The sequence below is a fragment of the Choloepus didactylus genome, chromosome 15 (genome assembly GCF_015220235.1).
Source record: "Choloepus didactylus isolate mChoDid1 chromosome 15, mChoDid1.pri, whole genome shotgun sequence".
NCBI classification, from domain to species: Eukaryota; Metazoa; Chordata; class Mammalia; order Pilosa; family Megalonychidae; genus Choloepus; species Choloepus didactylus.
Genome location: NC_051321.1, coordinates 56,152,304 through 56,176,933, shown reverse-complemented (window position 1 = coordinate 56,176,933; position 24,630 = coordinate 56,152,304). Strand labels below are relative to the sequence as shown.

Here is a 24,630-nt window from a genome sequence, read left to right as displayed (position 1 = left end):
TAACCAGTGATGACAGTGCAGCATCATGCCCAGGGCTTTTCACATAGTCTCTCATTTAGCCTTCACTAAATTTCTCTGAAAGCCAGCACTCAGCCCCGTGTTAAGGGAGGGGTAGGGAAGAGGGGCTGAGGCTGCAAGACATTTAGTCCCTTACCTGCTGTTGCATAGGTAGCAAAAGGCTGAGCCAGAATTTGAACCTACAAAGGAAGAGTGGGGCTAGTGGGCTGACTTAAATGGTGGCATTAAGTCCTGAGGCAGCCCCCAGGCTGACCTCTCTGGTCCACTAGACTTGCTGGAGCTGGCTCTGGATACAGGCTGGAGTGGGGGTGGAAAGCTGCCTGTGGAAAGCTTGGCATGGCATTCTGATGGGAGACTGGCATTGCAGCTGTCTATGGAAAATCTCTTCTGGAAATAAACAGAAGAAAGAATTCAACCCCTAGTTGTGTCAGCTATCTTTGTAAGATCTTGTGTATGGATGATATCATAGCCCTCACTCAATGGAAAAGGAATGCTGTGTTTCTGAGCATGACCTTTAGGGTTTTTTTTTTTTTTTTTTTTTTTTTTTTTTGTAGGGCATCAGAGTCTAAATGCATCAACAACAACAGAGAAGATTGGTTGTGCTATGTAATTGTGTTTTAAAATACCCAATGTACTAAATTTAGAATCATAGCTCCCCAAAAGGTTAGAGGGGCCTCTAAAGGTATGGTGTTCTGCTATCCAGTTGGATTCCTGGGAACCTTTTGCAACTCTCCTGGCAAGTTGCCATGTCTTACCTGACCTTAGGGAACACCAGTTGGACTCAACCTTGTTGTTTCCCTGCTGATCAGGATATTCTCCCTCCGATTCGAGGCCTTATTGTAATAAAGCTTTTTCAGGCTAGCTAGAATCAGCTTAGCAAGCAACCAGACTGATGACTGCCTCTCCCAGGAAGAGTAAAGCCAGTAAGACTCACATGCATATTTCAAAATAGTAAGAATCAAAACAAACAAAGAAACAATAAAATGAAATCAGTCTTATTTTTATATGGAATGTATGGCGGCCCTTTGGGGTGAATATTGGACAATGGCTGATATGGGAAAAGAGCAACTAACCTTTTCAGTGATGCTTAAAACCACTTTTTATCCCATTCCCAGTGGGGAAGGTAATTGGTATTTGTACTGTTTTCAGAGGGCAAGTCAGAAATGTTACTGGATTCTGTGGTGGGAATATTCACATCTGAATAATTAAGGACCAACAGTAGTGGGTAAGATGAGGAAGCATTATGAGGAAACATACAGAGAAGCAATTCTTAGATTTTGGAGGCTTTACAGCTTTATTCAGATTCTCAGAGATTAATGCCACTTTTGCTCAGGAAATAAAAAGATGCACCAGAACAGAAAAGCTGGTGTAAAATTTTAGGAGGCTCATAGACCTCCTGTGCTTGGCAGGTTAGGAAGGAAGCCAGGTTTAGGGTCACTGTGCAGCCTCCCCTTATTAAGCCAGTGTTAACTTCTAGTCCCACAAGGATCGGCTGCTTCTTGCAAAAGCAGATCTGGTCTCTCTTCCTCCACACCTTAGGAAACTTCCACATGATCCCACATATCCTGTAGGCCTTCTCTCCTCTTTCCCCGTTTGGCCTCAGTTTCCCATTCTCATAGGATTTAACTCATTGAGCGAGATCAGCTGAAGGTAGTCTACCATCCACTTAATTAAGCTTTTAAAAATTCAGTACTGAAAAACTGTACCCAGGACTTGGCAAGTGTATTTATTTATATGCGTGGCAACAAGATATGATTCACATGAATTTTACAACTAACATTATGGAAATTCCCACAAAGGTAAACTTCCTTGTTACTAAGTGTAGCTTTCATGCTAGCTCGGAATCAGTGATTATCTATGCATACCTTGCAGTAAGGCCGGTGCACCACTGTCTGTATATGCCAGTTTCTATTAAGTCACAGGCCAGGAGAAGTCTGAGGCTAGCTATGTCCAGTACTGTTAGATTTAGTATTTAGATAGGGCTGGTAATCTTTAAACTACAGAGTTACTTACCACTACCATGGTGGCACCATCCAAGGACATTCTAATGGAACTTAAAACATTCCATCTCAAAATATTACAGGGCTTGTGAAAGTTGATGAACTGGCGAAATAAGATCTGAAGCTAAAAACAACTTTGAATCAGGTAGCTCACATTCCTGGCAGCACTATTCTGTTTAAGCCAGCACATGACCAGGTGCAGGCGTTTCATGCCTGGTAAGATTGTGATAGAGACCTGATACTGTAACAGGACCCTCTAGACCTGGGGCTGCCTCAGGGTGAGGGAAGAAGCCAGGTTAAACCAGGCAGGTGTAAAATGCCACCTTCTTGGGGATGGGGGAGAATGCAATTAATATAATGAACACCATGGGAGAGGGAAGAAAGATTTTTCTGCAGCCAGGAGTTGTTAAGGGGTCACACCTCATTTGGGTGAACTTCGAAGGAGGAGTTAAACAGTCTTCAGCGAATGAATCCATCCAGAAATGAGATTTGCAAGCTGAGTGAGCTCATGAAGTGGGATGGGTGTTGATCTTCCCATGCATACCAAGGAGAAGTAGTTTTCTACCCATTTGTCTTAAAACATTTTATGTCTTGGACTCTTTCTAGCACAAGGAGCCTTTATCTATGGCTGTAGATGAGCTTTACGGAGGTCTATGAATATTTTTGCCAAAGTGTGTACTTTTGTGTAAACATACAATAAAATAGTTTTCTATTGTTGCTGTGATGAATTACCACAAACTGTGGCTTAAAATAACACAAATTTATTACTTCGTGTTTCCGCAGGATAGAACTCCAACACAGGTCTCACTGGGCTAGAATCAAGGTGTTGGCAGGGCTGCATTCCTTTCTGGAGGCTCTAGGGAGAATCTGTTTCCTTGCCTTTTCCATCTTCCATAGGTCACCCACATTCCTTGGCTCGTGGTCCCTTCCTCCATCTTTAAAGCATCTCCCTGCCCCTTTTCTATAGTCACATCTGTGTGTGACTGTGGTCATATCTGTACGGCCTGGAGAAATAGCTGGATTGCACTATTTTAAAATATTTTTAGTTAATATTGTAGTCAGTATTTTAAAATCAGGATTTTATTTTTATAGCTTTTTTGGCTTTCTTTTGAAAAATTAAAATAACTAACCAGTGCCTACATTCCTACAAAGCAACAATTAGCTGGAACTGAGGAGCAGCTGCCCTTCTAAGATGAGTAATGAGCACTCCATTTTTTGACAATTCCCCACCCAGCTCTCCCCGTTTAGTTATGCTCTTTGCCTGGCTCCTGTAGGCATTTGATTTACAAAGTCTGCTTCAGCACTTTTCTTCCAGGTCACTGCTGATCCTGGGGACTCTGAGAGGTACCTGGAGCTTAGTCTTAAGGTAAAGGCTGATAGTGTCTTCCTGGCACCTTTTCCAAGATGATGTGTTTACAGTTTAACGTGGATCTCCAGTGCACCTGAGTGGAGGGGCTTGGGTTTTCTAGTACTCAGCAGGCTCCTCAGGACTCCTGGCACTTTCAAAGCATGTAAAATTATAGAACTGCATTTAGTTAGAGCTGGAAGAAGCCTTAGTAATACTCGTTTAATACAACCCCATCAGTCTCTAGTTTGACACCTAGATAAACTGTGATTTGCTTAAGCTCTTACTCTCCTTGGTAATAGAATCAAGAAGAGCACCATCAATCTGTTGGGAGCAGCCGTTTGATGAATATGTATCAGTTTGATTGATTTTTGTAGCTAAAGTTACTGCCAATCCTGTAAACACTTGGCTATGACAAAGGGGAATTTATGAAAGTAAAAGAATACTAATGAAGTTGGGGACTTCTTATACAGCTAAGTAAATTTACTTTTGAGAGTGATTAACTCACGTGTGTTTAAAATATTATATTAAAATTTATGATGTTAAACCTTTTGTCTTTAAAGACCTTGTCTGTATAAACACGAGCTATTCTATAGCACTGTCTTGCTACTAATTATGTTGGCTGCTACATTTGCAAGTTCATTAGCCTCTTATTCTGGAAGTCCCCTGTTATAGGGGGTTGAACACCAGGAATATTAGCAAGGATAATGGCCTTTGATGGCTTTGACTATTTTTGTGACATTCCAGGTAAAACAAAAACTAGGGGCATAGTTGCTTTATGAAAAGAGGAAATTTTTTTTGGCAACAGCTCTCCCATGGGGTATAAATACTTTCGTCTTCTGCTTTTGAGCTAGCCAACTTGGGTGTGTGTATTTTAATAGATAATTGTTTCTTTATTTTTAAACATTTATCACAGAGGAAAGCAGAGACAATGATTTCTATTAAAAAGAGGAAGAATGAATAAAGAAATTTTTAATAATGTAAAAGAAAAGATCACCTTCTTGGATTGAAACAGAGGAGTGGTCAGCATGTCATCCACCTTTCCCATTAGTTCTCAGAGTTTTTTGTTTTGTTTTGTTTCTTTGTTTATTTTTTAACGGGAGGGTGAGGTAGGATTAAAAAAATAGCTCTTGACAAAGTTTTGAGACTCCCTGGTATCTGGTTAGGCAAGAATGGGTTCTAACATCTCTTCTTTTGAGTGTACTATATGGGAAGGGAGTGGGACACCTCCCCACACACACCCTAATTCCAATAAAGAAACACAGGTCTTATCTCATACCTATCGGGTGACCTTTTCACTTCACTCAGATCTCTGGGGGGTTGAGTTGGATGATTTCTAAGGCCACTTTCTGACTTAAATTTAAAATGCTCAACACTGTAGTTGTTTGAACAGTTAGCCATGGAAAGACTTTATCTTATTAATACAAGCTCTTGCAGTCAGAGCTAAAAATAGTTCCCCTAATGTGGAACACAAAAAATCCCACACCAAATCCTTAAACTGATGATTGAAAAATAGCCCACACTTGATTATTTTGGGAATAACCCCCCCCCCCTTTTTTTTTTTAAGGAATCTGCCCTTGGCCACTTGATAAATTGTTAGTATTACAACCAGATGATGATTCAGCATAAGGATAAAAGGGAAACTCAGATACATTCTCTCATTAAAAATAATAGTACTAGTACTAATAAAATAGGTGAAACGTGGGGATATTGGAAAATTCAGCAAATCCCAAGGAAATAAAATTGCCTTGTAATTTTATCACCCAGATATAACCACTGTTACCATTTTAGTGTACATTATTATGTTGTTGCTGTTGTTTTAGTGTGGTCATAAAAAAGAATCATGCATGCAAAGGGCTTCCTGATGCAATGGGATTTGAATTGTCTGGAAGCACTATTTATTTCAAGCATGCCCAGGAGTAGAAAGCTAGACAGTGTATTCTGACTTAATTTTTTACCCAATATTTATACATAATTGTGTGGTTATTAACACAAGACCAGTAAGCTGTGTATTAGAGTAGCAGGTTAACTGTCACAAAGGTGATGAGTTCATTTCTAACTACAGTGAACAAATAAGATTTTCCATAACAAACATTCTAACATACAATTTTCTGTAAGAACATGTTTTATGAGCTTTGGTTCCATCACTGCCTTCGAAGTGATATGCCTGGGAGATCAAACTCTACACTTAACATCTGAATATCTTAAGAGAGCTTCTTGGCCTTACCTGGAATAAATTGAACAGAGAAATTGTAATAATGATTATAAGATACAGAGACTATATAAATTTAAAGCTAGTTAAGAAATTTGACAAGCTGGTTTAATTGTTCTGTGTTCCTGAAGTCACTGGAATGTAGCTGTTCTTCAACTTAGTCTTCTTTATCTTCTTAGTACGGGAAAGGTGACCTCACTACTTTGGTCCTAGTATTTGTCAACAAGGTTATTCCTTCTTAAGACTTTTTATTAACATTATGTGTGTGTGTTTATATAGAAATGCCATTATTATATAGCAAATAGAATATATAGTATTTAATATATATTTTATATAAGGTATTTAATATGTCTTGAAAAGAAATAACTTTGTTGACATATACTAAATGTATAGTATATATAGTGGTACATACAACTCTCTGCCTCTCTATTTTTTCTTTTATTTTTTACCATCTGGATTAATTTATTTTTTGGAGTTAATTTTTTACACATATGTGTGTGTATACATATATGTATATATACAATCTTAGGGACACATTACTGTGTAACTTGTTTTTCCACTTTTAATATTGTATTTTTCCATATCAAAATATTCTACATCATATGTAATTGTTGTAAAGAAGTCCATTCTGTGGCTATACTATCATTTATTTAACTAATTCAAATTATTGGGCATTGTCATTACTTCCAGGTACTCATCATTATAGGTATTGCTGCAGTGAGCCCTTTGTAGAAAAATCTTTACGTGCATCTTTCGTAGCTTTCTTGGTTTTGGGTTTAAGGGTCCAAGGCTATCTAGGCATAGAATTTGAAATGGTTAGCTGAAATGAGATTTAGGATGTAAATCTTTCAGTTATCTGATCATGGAAGAACATCAAAATGTAATGGATAATTGATAATTTTGAGAGAACTAGACTGGATTTGTGTATGTGTTGGAATCATAGGATAGTGGTTCTTGTTGGAATATTTGAACTAGTACAATCGAATCCCCTTCCCCATATACTAGATATTTCTATTTCATACACTGGCCCCCAGTTTTCTAGTTCAGATTGTGCTTTGGGCAAAGTTCCTCTGGCACTAACATTCCCAGGGGACATTTGAAAGTCACATGGAATAATTCTTTCAATAATAATCTAAGGGCTCTGGTATCTTTGGCTATAGCCCACTGGATGTCACTTAGCAGTTCCAGTTGGAAAATAGTCCCCAAGTTTCCTAATTGCCCCCAAAGGGGATGTACTACCACTCCCTTGGGAAATGACAGTCTGCAGGATTTACTTCTTATTTCAAACTATGTTTTATGGGAGTCTTTTTTAAAATGAGCACATGTTCATAATGTACTTATAAATGGAAAAAGCAATTACATAACAGTATTGCCATGTGATCCTGTTTTTGTTTAATATATAAATATGTACAGAAATATACCTGAAAGACAATACTATATTGGTAGTTACTTCTGGATAGAGTGATGGTGGGTGATGTTTAAAATATTCATTGTGCTTTTGTTTTCCAAGTTTTTCCCATTGAACTCCTACTAAATTTGCAATTGGGGAAAGTTGATAAGTTTATGCATACAAAGAAAATAAGAGCACATACTGCCCCAGATATGGAATGTATCACAAACTTTTTAAAGTCTCTGCAATCATATTAAATAGCTTTATTTTCCCTGTTTTTCTTAAAAGTGTTGTATCTCGGTCTGGGGCAGACAGGAATATTAGAGAAGTATTAGGAGAGGGTGGATTTGTTTTGGTTACCAGGGATAACTTAAAAGGAATTTTGAATGGTTCATGTGGCTTTTATGGTTTGGGTTTATTGAAACCCATATATGGTTTGGGTCAAATTAAAGGTGATTTTTAGGGTCACATTAAGTTTAAACCAAAATTTGCATCTTCTACTCCTCTTTCTTTGAATGTTTCACTCTGTGGGTAAAGGCAGAAGAAAGTCCCTTCTCACTCCTTGAGCAGAACAAGCCTCTTGGGGGCCCAAAAGTACAGTGTTCCACCCTGCAGAAGGCAGAGACAGAGGAAAACACAGGCCCCAGAGAAAAAAGGCTGATAAGGGGTGGAAGCAGGAGTAATGCCAGATTTCAGAGACTTCTTAGACAATGTCTTGAATTCAACAGCAACACAGAAAACAATCTTTGCCATGCCCAGCCTGTTGAATAAATCCAAGGAAACATGTCTAATATACAGTAGCATAAAGAGCAAGGGTCTTGGCCATAGACAGGCCTGAATGCTGATTCCAGTTGTGCTACTTCCTTGGACAAATTCCCTAACGTCTCCGGGTTTGTTTTTTTCAGGTGTACTATGAAAAAGGAAATGAAACACTCCATGTCCACCCTCAGACAGGGCCAGGCCTGCAGTAGGTGCTCAACAAACTCTCGTTGTTCCTCAGGAGACTAGTTTCTCCTTTTCAGGCGGGTTTCCATCCAGCTCCACGTTCTGGTTTGTGACTGCTCGCACATCCCACTCACTGCTCTTCTTCCATCTTCTCCTCTGAAATTGCCTAACTCCGTTCCTGTCTCAGAGCCCAGCTCAGTCCTTTCTTTCCATGTAGTTCTCTCTTTCCACTTAGCCCATGTTGATTTCTATAGTTAGAACATCTTCAGCTGAACGGGGCACATGGCCAACCTCGAGTGCTCAGACTTTTCTCTTCAAATGGGATGTCAGCCTGTTTCCTTATAATTCTCTTGACGGTGTACAGTTGTCAACACGGTTCTGAATTCATAGCTGATCAGTGGTTTAGTCAAGTTTATGCCTGTTGATTTTTTTTTTATTTAAAAATTTTTTTATTTGTTGAGATTGTTCACATACCAATTATCCAAAGATCCAAAGTGTACAATCAAACAGTCAGTTGCCCCCGGTACCATCATACAGCCATGCGTCCATCACCACAATTAATTTTTTGTTTTCAGTTTTTAGAACATTTTCATTATGCCAGAAAAAAAATACAGACAAAAAAAAAGAAAACTCAAATCCTTCCATACCCTTAACTACCCCTCCTCCATCATTGACTCATAGTATTGGTATAGTACATTTGTTACTGTTGATGAAAGAACTTTAAAATACTACTAACTGTAATTAGTTTGCAATAGGTATGTTTTTTCCCTATATGCTCCTCTATTATTTTTCTTTGATTTTTCAGAATAGTATTTAATTTTCAGATATTTATAATCATCTTACCTGATATCACAAAATACTGGCTGTGTTATAAATTTTACAGATGAGGATATTGTTGCACTATTCTCACCATACATAGATTGCAGAATAAATCTGAATACAGGTCAATACTTCCGCTTCTTCCTCCTTTGTATATTTACAAACATGCCTACATATAACCCTTGCTATTCAAATTATTTTTATCTGAACCAAGGAACTAAATGCATTGAGATAATTTTGTTTTGTTTATAGGAATTCTCACTGTAAACTATAGAAGCTTAAGGATCAGAGAGTAAATAGATTTTTTTTTTTTTTGCGAAACCCTCTATCTGAACTCAGAAGCTAAAATCGTTCAGTATTTTCCATTAACTATGCAATAAATAGCAAATCTTGGGTCCACAATTAATGTTCTTTTGTTTCAGTGTATGAAATAGAAGTTAATAATTGCCACTTAAATTTAGTGGTTCAGTGACTACAATAACAGATGCCTCTCCATATATAAATAGACATTTTCACCAACACTGTTCCCTATATGCCTTTGCTCTATATATCCCATGCCTATCTCCAGACAATGGCATCTAATCTACACCAACCAATAAAACATAATTGAGAATACACATTTTTCAATGGTCTCAAAAAGTGTAAGAGTATTCCTTTGGATTTTCAGAAGATGTCTATATTTTCTGACTTAAATTTAATAGTTTTTAATTAGTCTTAGTCTAATTCCTGTTTTATTAATTAGAAAACTAAGAGTCATCTTACAAGTTAAGTGAGATGACTACATTTACAATCAGCAAGTCAGAAAAGTGAGGCAAGTATCTTCATCTTCTGACTTCCAGTGTTTTAGAAAGAATGCCATACCATAAACCTGAGTTATCCATTTGAAATAGACTGAAAGAAATGGTAGCATGGAATAGGATGTGATGCCAAGTATGTTTTCTCCTTCATAATGTCACCATTCTGCAATGTCTGTTTATTCCTCTTTGAAATAAGGAATTAAAAATAATTTAATATATGGTTGTGTCTTATGATGACTATGATGATAATAAAGCCAAACTTATGTTCAGTGGTCACTATATGGCTTAAAAAGGCATCTTCATCTAATATTACAGAACCTTTCTCCATCTCTCTCTCTCCTTTCTTTGTTTCTCTGTCAGTAGGGCTTCCTTTAGTGTCTCAAGTAGGGCAGGTCTTTTATTAGCAAAATCTCTCAGCATTTGTTTGTCTGTGATAAATTTAAGCTCTCCCTCAAATTTGAAGGAGAGCTTTGCTGGATAAAGAATTCTTGGTTGGCAGTTTTTCTCTCTCAGAATTTTGAATATGTCATGCCACTGCCTTCTCGCCTTCATGGTGGCTGCAGAATGATCACTACTTAGTCTTATGTTGTTTCCTTTGTATGTGGTGAATTGCTTTTCTCTTGCTGCTTTCAGAACTTGCTCCTTCTCTTCAGTATTTGACAGTCTGATCAGAATATGTCTTGGAGTGGGTTTATTTGGATTTATTCTATTTGGAGTTCACTGGGCATTTATGCTTTGTGTATTTATGTTGTATAGAAGGTTTGGGAAATTTTCCCCAACAATTTCTTTGAAAACTCTTTCTAGACCTTTACCCTTCTCTTCCCCTTCTGGGACACAAATGAGTCTTATATTTGGATGTTTTATTTTATCTATCATATCCCTGAGGTCCATTTCGATTTTTTTGATTTTTTTCTCCATTCTTTCTTTTGTTCTTTCATTTTCCATTTTGTCGTACTCCAGGTCACTGATTCGTTGTTCAGCTTCCTCTAGTCTTGTACTGTGAGTATCCAGAATCTTTTTAATTTGCTCGACAGTTTCTTTCTTTTTTTTTTTTTTAAGTATTATGTTAATTGTGGGTTTGTTTCTTCTTCTTTTTCTTTTTTTTTTTTTTCATTTTTATTGAGATTGTTCAGATACCACACAATTATCCAAAGATCCAAAGTGTATAATCACTTGCCCCTGGGTACCCTCATACAGCTGTGCATCCATCACACTTAATTTTTGTTCAATTTTTAGAAACTTTTCATTACTCCAGACAAGAAATAAAGTGAAAGATGAAAAAAGAAAAAAAGAAAAGGAAACTCTAATCCTCCCCTATCCCTAACCAACCCCCCTCAATTGTTGACTCCTAGTATTGATATAGTATGTTTGTTACTGTTTATGAAAAAATGTTGAAATACTACTAACTGTAGCATATAGTTTGTAATAGGTATATAGTTCTTTCCTATATGCCCCTCTATTATTAACTTCTAATTGTATTGTCATACATTTGTTCTGGTTCATGAAGTGATTTCTAGTATTTGTACAGTTGATCATGGACATTGCCCACCATAGGATTCAGTTTTATACATTTCCATCTTTTGACCTCCAACTTTCTTTCTGGTGACATATATGACTCTGAGCTTCCCCTTTCCACCTCATTCACACACCACTCGGCACTGTTAGTTATTCTCACGTCTTGTTACCAACACCCCTGTTCATTTCCAAACATTTAAGTTCATCCTAATTGAACATTCTGCTCATACTACGCAACCACTCCCCATTTTTAAGCCTCGTCCTATATCTTGGTACCTTATATTTCATGTCTATGAGTTTACATATTGTAATTAGTTCCTATCAGTGAGACCCTGCAATAATTATCCTAATGTGTCTGGCTTATTTCACTCAGTATATTGCCCTCGAGGTTTTGTCATCAACACATTTTTTTAAATATGGTTTTGTTCACTCACCATACATTCCATCCCAAGTAAATAATCGATGGTTTTCTGCATGGTCATACATTTATGTGTTCACCACCTTCACCACTATCTATATAAGAGCATCTACATTACTTCCACAAGGCAGGAGGGAGAGTCAAAGAAGGTAGAGAGGCAAAAGAAAGAAGAAAAAAAAAATGACAGCTAGGAAGCAGCAAAAGGAAAAATAACCTTAAATCAAAGTAGAATAAAGAATCAGACAATACCACCAATGTCAAGTGTCTAACATGCCTCTCCTATCCCCCCCTCTTATCTGCATTCACCTTGGTATATCACCTTTGTTACATTAAAGGAAGCATAATACAATGATTCTATTAGTTACAGTCTCTAGTTTATGCTGATTGCATTCCTCCCCCAATGCCTCCCCATTTTTAACACCTTGCAAGGTTGACATTTGCTTGTTCTCCCTCGTAAAAGAACATATTTGTACATTTTATCACAATTGTTGAATATTCTAGATTTCACCAAGTTACACAGTCCCAGTCGTTATCTTTCCTCCTTTCTTGTGGTGTCTCACATGCTCCCCACCTTCCTCTCTCAACCGTATTCATAGTTACCTTTGTTCAGTGTACTTACATTGTTGTGCTACCATCTCCCAAAATTGTATTCCAAACCACACACTCCTGTCTTCTATCACCCTGTAGTGCTCCCTTTAGTATTTCCTGTAGGGCAGGTGTCTTGTTCACAGTCTCTCATTGTCTGTTTGTCAGAAAATATTTTGAACTCTCCCTCATATTTGAAGGACGGCTTTGCTGGATACAGGATTCTTGGTTGGCGGTTTTTCTCTTTCAGTATCTTAAATATATCACACCACTTCCTTCTTACCTCCATGGTTTCTGCTGAGAGATCCGCACATAAGTCTTATTAAGCTTCCTTTGTATGTCATGGATCGCTTTTCTCTTGCTGCTTTCAGGATTCTCTCTTTGTCTTTGACATTTGATAATCTGATTATTAAGTGTCTTGGCGTAGGCCTATTCATATCTCTTCTGTTTGGAGTATGCTGCACTTCTTGGATCTGTAATTTTATGTCTTTCATAAGAGATGGGAAATTTTCATTAATTATTTCCTCTATTATTGCTTCTGCCCCCTTTCCCTTCTCTTCTCCTTCTGGGACACCAATGATACGTACATTATTGTACTTTGTTTCATCCTTGAGTTCCCGGAGACGTTGCTCATATTTTTTCATTCTTTTCTCCATCTGCTCCTTTGCGTGTAGGCTTTCAGGTGTTTTGTTCTCCAGTTCCTGAGTGTTTTCTTCTGCCTCTTGAGATCTGCTGTTGTATGTTTCCATTGTGTCTTTCATCTCTTGTGTTGTGCCTTTCATTTCCATAGATTCTACTAATAGGTTTTTTGAACTTTTGATTTCTGCCGTATACATGTCCAGTGCTTCCTTTACAGCCTCTATGTCTTTTGCAATATCTTCTCTAAACTTTTTGAATTGATTTAGCATTAGTTGTTTAAATTCCTGTATCTCAGTTGAAGTGTACGTTTGTTCCTTTGACTGGGCCATAACTTTGTTTTTCTTAGTGTAGGTTGCAATTTTCTGTTGTCTAGGCATGGTTTCCTTGGTTATCCAAATCAGGTTTTCCCAGACCAGCACAGGCTCAGGTCCCAGAGGGAAGAAATATTCAGTATCTGGTTTCCCTGCGGGTGTGTCTTAGAAAATTGCTCCACCCTTTGATGCCTCGGGTCACTGTGCTTTTCTGCCCAGCAGGTGACTCCTGTTAGCCTGTAATTCTTGACTCGTGTGAGGGGGTGTGGCCGTGTTCCCCCAGGCTCCGGGGTCTGGTTCTGAATGGAAAGGGCCCCACCCCTTTCCTCCTAGAGAAGACAGACCCCTCAGGTGGAGGTCATTAGCATTTCAATGGTCTCACTCTCTGCTTGTGCTGTCTCTGCCCTTCCCTGAGTCACAGCGCTGGAAACTTAAAATGACTGGGGCTTTCTCCACTGAGCCAAAAAAGAAACAGATAGTCCCCTTCAGACCCAGTCAAGGCGACTCTCCGGCTCTCCCAGGTCAGTCGTCACCCAAAGCCTCTGTCTGGTTTTTTGGGGATGCGTACCTGTAGTGAGCAGTTCACACTCGCTACTTAAAACCCCAGTTGGAGCTCAGCTGAGCTGTATTCGCTTGCTGGGAGAGAGCTTCTCTCTGGCACCACGCGGCTCCGCAGCTCGGGCTATGGGGGAGGGGGTCTCCTGACCTGGTTCCGCAGGTTTTACTTACAGATTTTATGCTGTGTTCTCGGGCATTCCTCCCAATTCAGGTTGGTGTATGATGAGTGGATGGTCTCGTTTGTCCCCCCGCAGTTATTCTGGATTATTTACTAGTTGTTTCTGGTTTTTTGTAGTTGTTCCAGGGGGACTGCTTAGCTTCCACTCCTATGCCGCCATCTTGCCCCTCTGCCCTCGACAGTTTCTTTTATTTCCATAAGATCATCTATTTTTTTTTTATTTACTCTTGCAATTTCTTCTTTATGCTCTTCTAGGCTCTTCTTCATGTCTTTTATATCCTGTGCCATGCTCTTCTTCACGTCCTTTATATCTTTGATTAATTGCTCCAAGTACTGCATTTCCTCTGATCTTTTTTTTTCCCCTTAATTTTATTTTTTATTTTTTTTTCACTTTTTTTTTTCATTTTTATTGAGATTGTTCAGATACCATACAATTATCCAAAGATCCAAAGTGTACAATCACTTGCCCCTGGGTACTCTCATACAGGTGTGCATCCATCACACTTAATTTTTGTTGAATTTTTAGAAACTTTTCATTACTCCAGACAAGAAATAAAGTGAAAGATGAAAAAAGAAAAAAAGAAAAGGAAACTCTAATCCTCCCCTATCTCTAATCAACCCCCCTCAATTGTTGACTTGTAGTATTGATATAGTACATTTGCTACTGTTTATGAAAAAATGTTGAAATACTACTAACTGTAGTACATAGTTTGTAATAGGTATATAGTTCTTCCCTATATGCCCCTCTATTATTAACTTCTCATTGTATTGTCATACATTTGTTCTGGTTCATGGAAGCGATTTCTAGTATTTGTACAGTTGATCATGGACATTGCCCACCATAGGATTCAGTTTTATACATTCCCGTCTTTTGACCTCCAACTTTCCTTCTGGTGACATATATGACCCTGAGCTTCCCCTTTCCACCTCATTCACACACCATTCGGCGCTGTTAGTTATTCTCACATCTTGCTACCAACACCCCTGTTCATTTCCAAACATTTAAGTTCATCCTAATTTTACATTCTGCTCATACTAAGCAACCACTCCCCATTCTTAAGCCTCATCCTATATCTTGGTACCTTATATTTCATGTCTATGAGTTTACATATTATAATTAATTCCTATCAGTGAGACCCTGCAATAATTGTCCTTATGTGTCTGGCTTATTTCACTCAGTATATTGCCCTCGAGGTTTTGTCATCAACCCATTTTTTTTTTTAATATGGTTTTGTTCACTCACCATACATTCCATCCCAAGTAAATAATCAATGGTTCTCTGCATGGTCATACATTTATGTGTTCACCACCTTCATCACTATCTAAAAGGGCATCTACATTTCTTCCACAAGGCAGGAGGGAGAGTCAAAGAAGGTAGAGAGGCAAAAGAAAGAGGAAAAAAAAATGACAGCTAGGAAGCAGCAAAAGGAAAAATAACCTTAAATCAAAGTAGAATACAGAATCAGACAATACCACCAATGTCAAGTGTCTAACATGCTTCCCCTATCCTCCCCTCTTATCTGCATTTACCTTGGTATATTACCTTTGTTACATTAAAGGAAGCATAATACAATGATTCTATTAGTTACAGTCTCTAGTTTATGCTGATTGCATCCCTCCCCCAATGCCTCCCCATTTTTAACACCTTGCAAGGTTGACATTTGCTTGTTCTCCCTCGTAAAAGAACGTATTTGTACATTTTATCACAAATACTCTAGATTTCACCAAGTTACACAGTCCCAGTCTTTATCTTTTCTCCTTTCTTCTGGTGTCTCACATGCTCCCCACCTTCCTCTCTCAACCGTATTCATAGTTACCTTTGTTCAGTGTACTTACATTGTTGTGCTACCATCTCCCAAAATTGTGTTCCAAACCATGCACTCCTGTCTTCTATCACCCTGTAGTGCTCCCTTTAGTATTTCCTGTAGGGCAGGTGTCTTGTTCACAAAGTCTCTCATTGTCTGTTTGTCAGAAAATATTTTGAGCTCTCCCTCATATTTGAAGGACAGCTTTGCTGGATATAGGATTCTTGGTTGGCGGTTTTTCTCTTTCAGTATCTTAAATATATCACACCACTTCCTTCTTGCCTCCATGGTTTCTGCTGAGAGATCCGCACATAGTCTTATTAAGCTTCCTTTGTATGTAATGGATCGCTTTTCTCTTGCTGCTTTCAGGATTCTCTCTTTGTCTTTGACATTTGATAATCTGATTATTAAGTGTCTTGGCATAGGCCTATTCGTATCTCTTCTGTTTGGAGTACGCTGCGCTTCTTGGATCTGTAATTTTATGTCTTTCATAAGAGATGGGAAATTTTCATTAATTATCTCCTCTATTATTGCTTTTGCCCCCTTTCCCTTCTCTTCTCCTTCTGGGACACCAATGATATGTACATTATTGTACTTCATTTCATCCTTGAGTTCCCGGAGACGTTGCTCATATTTTTTCATTCTTTTCTCTATCTGCTCCTTTGTGTGTAGGCTTTCAGGTGTTTTGTTCTCCAGTTCCTGAGTGTTTTCTTCTGCCTCCTGAGATCTGCTGTTGTATGTTTCCATTGTGTCTTTCATCTCTTGTGTTGTGCCTTTCATTTCCATAGATTCTACTAGTGGTTTTTTTGAACTTTTGATTTCTGCCGTGTATATGCCCAGTATTTCATTTACAGCCTCTATCTCTTTTGCAATATCTTCTCTAAACTTTTTGAATTGATTTAGCATTAGTTGTTTAAATTCCTGTATCTCAGTTGAAGTGTACGTTTGTTCCTTTGACTGGGCCATAACTTTGTTTTTCTTAGTGTAGGTTTTAATTTTCTGTTGTCTAGGCATGGTTTCCTTGGTTATCCAAATCAGGTTTTCCCAGACCAGAACAGGCTCAGGTCCCAGAGGGAAGAAATATTCAGTATCTGGTTTCCCTGCAGGTGTGTCTTAGAAAATTGCTCCACCCTTTGATGCCTCGGGTCACTGTGCTTTTCTGCCCAGCAGGTGATGCCTGTTAGCCTGTAATTCTTGACTGGTGTGAGGAGGTATGGCCGTGTTTCCCCAGGCTCTGGGGTCTGGTTCTGAATGGAAAGGGCTCCACCCCTTTCCTCCTAGAGAAGACAGACCCCCCAGGTGGAGGTCATTAGCATTTCAATGGTCTCTCTCTCTGCTTGTGCTGTCTCTACCCTTCCCTGAGTCACAGCCCTGGAAACTGAAAATGACTGGGGCTTTCTCCACTGAGCTTAAAAAGAAACAGATAGTCCCCTTCAGACCCAGTCCAAGGCGACCCTCCGGCTCTCCAAGCCCAGTCGTCACCCAAAGCCTCTGTCTGTTTTTTGGGGATGCATACCTGTAGTGAGCAGTTCACACTCGCTACTCAAAACCCCAGTTGGAGCTCAGCTGAGCTATATTCGCTTGCTGGGAGAGAGCTTCTCTCTGGCACCACGAGGATTTGCAGATCAGGCTATGGGGGAGGGGGTCTCACAACTTGGATCCGCAGGTTTTACTTACAGATTTTATGCTGTGTTCTCGGGCATTCCTCCCAATTCAGGTTGGTGTATGATGAGTGGATGGTCTCGTTTGTCCCCCCCCCCAGTTATTCTGGATCATTTACTGGTTGTTTCTGGTTTTTTGTAGTTGTTCCAGGGGGACTGCTTAGCTTCCACTCCTCTCTATGCCACCATCTTGCCCCGCCTCCTCCTCTCATCTTTTGATTTGGGTGTTTAGGCTTGGGTTATCCATATCGTCTGGTTTTTTCATATGCTTTAAAATTTTCTGTTGTTTTGGCCTCTTGGCATTTGCTTAAGTTGATAGGGTTCTTTTAGGATATGTAGGCTAATTCAAAGACTAATCTCTAATTTGTCAGATCTACAGCTTGGTGGCGTACACTTTCTCTAACCAGCAGGTGGCGTCTGCAAGCCACCTATTCCCCTCAAGCCAGTTCTCCCCAACTTTGTCTTTGTGGTGAGTGGAGATCTGATTCTTGTGGGGTCCAATTGGCGCACCAGTTTTGTGTGTGTAGTTGGTGCTGTCCTCCCTGAATGTGGGGTGTGTGTCTGAGCGGTTAAGGAGCGAGGGTGGCTTTAACAGTCAAACCTCCCAGTGTTCCTGGAGATTTAAGGCTGTTTCAAGAGTCTAAACCTTCAGTTTTGCCACAGATTGTCTCTGCCACTGACCCACAAGTCCTTGGTACTGGTGTATGGTCCCTGGGATTTCCAAGTGGGTCCCTCTTCCAAGCCATGCCCTTCTAGGGCCTCTGCTGAGGGAAGGCTGTGCTACGTTACAAGTGCGCACCATCCCTCAAGGGAAGTTCTGGGGCACTGGGCCGTTCAGGGGTGTTCCCAGCCTGCTGAAAGGATGGCTGAATGGGGTGTGCCGATCTCCGCCCTTTTGCACCGCTCTGCCCCCCTGGCTCTGGGACAACCAGCTGTGGGTGCGTGAAAGGCCACTGTCCATGCCAGACACTGTAGTGTGTGCATGCGTTGCTGGAAACACTTCCTGTTGCACCAGGTTTCCTGGCACAGCTCTGTGCTGTGGTGTCAGTGCTGGGCAGGAGGATCCTCAGCCTGCTGGGAAGATGGCTGCAAGGGTCGTGGTTTCTCTCCCCTTTTGGCTAACCCCTGCCTGCCTCACTCTGAGACAATTAGCAGCGGGTGTGTGAAAGGCCCTCGTCCACACCAGATACTGAGGCGTACCCACAGGTTATGGAGATGCTGTTCCTGCCATGCTTCCCCCTGCAATCCCCGCTGCCATGTCCGCAGCTGCTTTTGGGCTTTTAAAAAGAACTAGTGCAACTCCAAATGCCACCCCATGGCTGTCCCACACCACAGCGTGGCTGCCAGACATTCAGCAGACCCGCTTACTCGCCCCGGGAACACAGACTCCCAGCCTCACCAAACGCACAGTCCTTGTGGATCCAGTAGACCCCATCTAGCTGGTGCATCGCTGGAACCGGTGTTCTGGGTGACCCTCTGGCCTTTATCTAGTATTTTTCATGGAGGTATTTTTTTGCCCTGTCTCTCCTAACTGCCATCTTCTGGAAGTCCTATTCCACAGTTTTTACTTACAGATTTTATGCTGTGATCTCGGGCATTCCTCCCAATTCAGGTTGGTGTGTGAAATGAGTGGATGGTCACATTTGTCCCCCTGCAGTTATTCTGGCTTATTTACTAGTTGTTTCTGGTTTTTTTAGTTGTTCCAGGGGGACTACTTTGCTTCCACTCCTCTCTATTCTGCCATCTTAGATCCTCTCCGCCTGTTGATTCTTAGGTAGACAGTCCCATGGAATTTTGGGTTATGTTCCGTAGCCCCATGCCTCTGTTAGCTATATTTTGTACAATCCGCTAATATAAGTAGACCTTTCAAAAGCCCTAGTAAGTCTTTATGCACACTGGCTGCATTGCCATGCTTCCATAACCATCCCTCATCCAACCCACATTCCCTTCATGGACCCACTTTCCTAGGCCTTAGTTTCTCTCCAGTTGAATCTAAAACTATGCAGACCTTGAGTCAGTTGTTTTTCCTGAATTTCCAGCTGAGACTCCAGTGATTTGGACCCTTCTTTCTCATCTTGGACATGTGCTTAAGATCATCCTAAAGAGTCTTGTACAGGAGCTAGGACCAAGAAATCCTGGGTGGCTGTGGGTTGTGTGTGGTGGAAAGGTGGTGATGAAGGAAGTGGTCCTCTTCAATGTGCTTGTTCTTGCTGAACTTGCTGATTTTGTTTGTGCACTGCAAAGGAGACCAAGGCTATTGCCTGCCAAATAGTTGTTTGTTGGTAATGGTAGCATTTGTAAAAGGAGAGGTGGTTGGTGTATTCTCCATAAGCAACACAAACTGACTCTGTTTGACTTAGGCAAGGACGAGGGGTCTACTGGGAAGTGGAGTCTAGACCCCGGGAAGGACAAGAACCAGGCCTGTACCATGGATCTCTGGTATCTCAGCAAGCTGGACTTGTCTTCCTGGATGATTCATTGCCAATTACCTTCCATTCCTCCAGGTTTCAAATTCCAAGGCTAATTTACTGACTGGCCCAGCTCCTGCCACATGTTCATCCTTACACATGGAATGGTGGAGGGATACTTCCCCAAAGGAGAGGTTGTTGTCAGAAGAAGTGGGATTGGGTATGAAAAGTGTGGGGCAGACAAAATCAGTAAGTGGTGTTGAAGTGACTTGGGGGCATGAGGAAAGAACTAGTTTTAAGGTAACTGCAAAAAAGGGTCTGGTCTGCCTGGTCGAACTTGTGTGTGATAAAGGCCTGGTAGATACCCCTCAGATGAACACTGATCCCAGTGTGTTCATCTTGTGCCAAGACCACATCAGCAAGGAAAAGTTTGTATTGAAGGCATGTATGGCATTCATTGTTTGTTTTAAAATTGGATGATAATGAGAATCCTAACTAGTACATGTTTCAGGGGAAAAACAGGAGAATAGCAGGTGCAGAGGTGCCTGCTTATTCAAGACAGAGGTTGATAAGGCTGGACTATAGTGAACTGTGGAGAGAATGTATTAAAATATGGCAGAACAGTTGACAGTGGCCAGGCTGCATAGGGCATGGTAGCCAGGGTGTGAATTTTGAATTTTCTCTAAGTCCGAGGGAAGCTATTGGAGGTTTTAAACTGGGGAATGGCCAGGTCAGATTTAAAACTTTAAAAACCCACTCTGGAGAAATGGGAACCCCTATGCATTGCTGATGGGAATGTACAATGCTGCAGCTGCTGTGGAAGACAGTTTGGTGGTTCCTCAAAAAGTTAAGCATAGAATTACCATATGATCCAGCGATTTCACTCTTAAGTATATACCCAAATGAACTGAAAGCAGGAACTCGGACACATACATATACACCAGTGTTCATAGCAGCATTATTCACAATAGGTGGAAGCAACCCAATTATCCATCAACATATGAATGGATAAATAAATGTGTAGCTGTATAATGGACTATTATTCAGATGTAAGAAGAAATGAAATGCTGATACATGCTACAACATGACTGAACCCTGAGACATCATATTGAGTGAAATAAGCCAGGCACAAAGGGACAAATATTATATGATTCCACTTATATGAAATACCAGAATAAAAAAATTCATAGAGACAGAAAGTAAATCAGAGGTTACTGGGGACGGGAGGAAGGGAAATGGGGAATTATTAATGGGTACAGAGGTTTTTTTTGGATGATGTAAAAGTTTTGGAAATAGTGATGATGGTTGCACAATATTGTGAAGGTAATTAATGCCACTGAATTGTATACCTATGGTATGTTACCACAATTAACACACACACACGCACACGTACACACACACACACACACTCACTGGGTACTGTATAGTGGGGAAGCCGGGAGACCTTTTGGAGCCTAATGCACTGCCCAGGTGAGAGATGACTCTTTCTTTTTGGGAGAGAAAGGAAACCTTTATTGGAACTGGCATCATTTAGCTTGTTTAATATTAATGCCTACTCAAATCCTCTGTGCCTTTTTTAAAAAAGTTCTTGTGTTCCTAGAGCTATGCTGATGCATAATTTAAAAGTTGAGTGTTGGAAGGCAAAGTATCAGTTTAATACCACAGTATCCAGTGCAGTGGCTGTTTAATAAATATTTATCAAATACTAATCTGCCATTCTAATTAGGTTTTTCTCCCCCCATCCCCCCATAGTCAATTGTGATACCCTGAGTCCTTCATTGCATCTCTAAATGAACTAGATCTTCATTTGTGTGATTATTTTTTTGCTTTGCCCAAATGTAAGCTTCAGAAAGACAGGGATTGTGTCTACTTTGTTCAGCACTTTCTTACTTTAGGTTGCTCCTGAAAGCAGAGCCTGATCAGAGGATTGGGGTACAAGGAGGTGATCCCCAGAAGCAGGGCGAGAGAGAGAGGAGGAGGAAGAGCCAGTAGCGGTTGTGTGACTGAGTAGGTTACCACTGTCAGCATCTTCTTGAGGAACTGGGTATAAAGTAGCCTCTGAAATTTGGGGCACCAGAGCATTCTCCACCAGCTCCCTGCCTCTTGGCTGAGGGTTTCTCCCAGGGAGTTAACTTTCACACATCCGGTCTGAAGGCCCTAGGTCAGCCTTGGAACACCTTGAGTCAGAAAAGTGAGGAAACTTGGCTGGTGCTTGAGGTGGGGATAACGCGAGTGAGCAGGATTATCCTTAGAACAGAGCATCTGCTACAGTGTCTGCCACATCCTCCATGTCTCCTGGGCTGAGTTCTGCCAGGTGCAAGGAGCAGGCATCTAGTAATTATTTACTGACTGAGTGAATGACATAAATAGGTGATGCAAGCCAAGTGCTTTGTACCCTGCTCAGCTGTAACGTGCTCAGTAAACCAGGTGCTTCAATCACTGTTGTGATAATTTATTATTAGGGCCTCTCATCTAGCTCGGTCCCTTTGAACAAAACTGCTTTATCCCCTGTCCCCAGTATCCCATCCCAACCTCTTCTAGTTCACAGAGTGTTTGCAGCCACACTCAGATGACTTCTGTCTCCTTCCCGCTGCCCGTTCCAACGCTGACCTCCCAGGCCCTGACTCAGTGCTGTCCGCTCTCCAGGCCTTGGCCTGGTCCTGGCTGCTTTGGGGCTCTGTTCCACCCCTGAGTGAGGAGTGGTACCTATTCCAGGGTGGCCGGCTGCCTCGTGTTCTGGGTTTCTTCATGGTGTCTCCAGGGACATAGCCCTTACTTCTGGAATGCGTTTCCAGGGAGGCCAGACCAGAAACACCCAGGTCAGGCCTGGGCTCCCTGATGTCCCTCACCTGTGCCCTTTAGCCACTGTCCTCCCCCCAAGTTGTTGCACCTGGAGTTTAAGGATAATTTTTCCTGATTAGAATCCCCTGGAGTTCTTGTTAAATACAGGCTATTTCCTCTGGAAATTTTGATTTGGTAGGCCTGGATTGGGACACAGGAATCTTGTTTTTAACATTCGCACTGGTTGTTTCTTATCTTTGGAGAAGTAACGAGTGGGAGGTGAGGGGTGAGGCTTGGTTCCCAGCAACTGGAGAGCATTTTTGGGGGAGCGGGGAGGTGGGGGGTGGGGTCAGCATCCTTATCCTCTCTGTGGGAGTTCACTGACCTGGAAAAGTAGATACATGATTGGAAAATCTGTTAATGAACATCTACTGAATTCTAGTTGTTTTCTGCCAGTGGTCTCTTTAGGAAGATTTTAAAACTCTGTGCCTTGGTTTCTTTATCTTTGAAGTTGGCTGCCCCTGTCTGACCTCAGTCCTCTAGCACAGACATTTGGTAAGTACCAGTAGAAGAATGTCTTTAATGTGGCTGAGCACTCCCTAGAGAAAGGGACTTTATAGTTACTGGTACTGAGGGTTGTTATTGTTGCTAATAATATTACTGAAATTTATTGGCATCTCTTCTCTGTCTGCATATAGAGCTATTGTTTGTATATAAAGAATGTTTTGCTCAGAGAGTTGTCCTTTGGGATATACCTTTTGTTTTCAGAAGAATTTCAGGAAATAGCAGTCGTGCAGCTGGCCAGCGCGCATTCAGGTATACATTAGTGCAGCTCAAGCATTGCTTTCTAATACAGAGTCTCAGCTTAATGCAGTGGAATATCTTGAACGCTTAAGATGTGATTTGTGGCAGGTACTGTTCAACTTGAATGCTGATTCTTTGCAGGTCACTTGGAAAAGTTTGTTGGGTGCTCTCCTTTTACTCTTTCTGCCCAGGTTTTCTGTATTGTGAGTTAGAAAGCCACCTGCTAATTTTTAGCAGGTCTCAGGGAAGTTTCTTCTTATGGAAATGAGGTCGTGCATCCTGCTGGCCCGGCTAGAATGCTACAGGTTGGGGGTGGAGGAGGGAGTGTGTGTTGTCTCATAATCATACACACTCGGGGATATATTAGAATGGACAGCCTCCCTTAATCCTGGCATGAATAATTTATTAAATAAATTTGTGAGTCCCTACGCTATGTCCTATGCCATACTTGGCTGTAGCAATAAAATGTTAACAAGACTCATGGTCGCTATCCCATAGGGCTTACATATCATGAGAAAGAGACAATCAAATAATTAAACAAATAATTAGGAACCGAGAAGTGCCACACAGCAGAAATAGAAGATCAGAATACAGCAAGAACATATAAAAGGGAGACCTGATTGGGAGCTCCCTGGTTTCTAAACAAAGAACAAGAAACTGAAAAAATGCCCGTGTAGCTGGGGTGTAGGGAGAAAGGATGACACAAACTGAGGTTGATGTGATGGACAGTTGGTAGATATTTGAAGAGTTTTGGTCTTGTATGCAGAACGGTAGTGACACAGTCATTGTGTGGGAAATGGTTTGAGCAGGGGGTGGAGAACTGGGAACCCAGGAAGAAGCAGTCGTCTTCCAGGTAGTCCAGATGAGAGATGATGGTAGCTTGACCTAAGGTGGAGATGGAGGGGAAAGGACAGATTCAAAAGTTATTTGGTATAAGAAATTGATGGACTTGGTAATAAATTGACTATTGGGCTTGAACCAGAGGAAGGCATCAAACTCTCAGATGTCTTCCATGAGCAATTGGATAGATGGTGAAGCTCTTTGAGATAGAGAACACCAAGCAGGGAGTGGGAAGGGAATCCACTTTGGAGGGAAGCATTATCAGTTTTCAGTTTGTGACATGCTGAGTATGAGATGCCTTTGACACATCCAAGTAGAGAGACAAAAAGGGTCAGCTCCATAATCTGGAGAGGTTTTCCCTGGAGGTAGAAATTTGGATCATTGGTTCATGGATGGTAACTGAAGCCACTGGTGTGGATGAAGTTGCTTAGGAGACAGTATGGAATGACAAGAGGGTTTAGGATGGGCCTTGAGGAACATTGTCTGGTGGGCTTGCAAGAAGAGGATGAACTTGGGAATTGTACTTCAAGAAAATAGGAAAAGCAGGGTCTGTAAGGGGACCATTACAGTGTTTCAGTGTGACCCAGATGACTAAGGAATT

At 40.9% G+C, this 24,630-nt stretch overlaps 1 protein-coding gene across 1 annotated transcript in view; it reads left to right on the top strand.

Moving 5' to 3' along the window:
* FAM13C (family with sequence similarity 13 member C) overlaps nucleotides 1-24,630 on the top strand; it is a 135,333-nt gene that overhangs the window by 56,461 nt on the left and 54,242 nt on the right.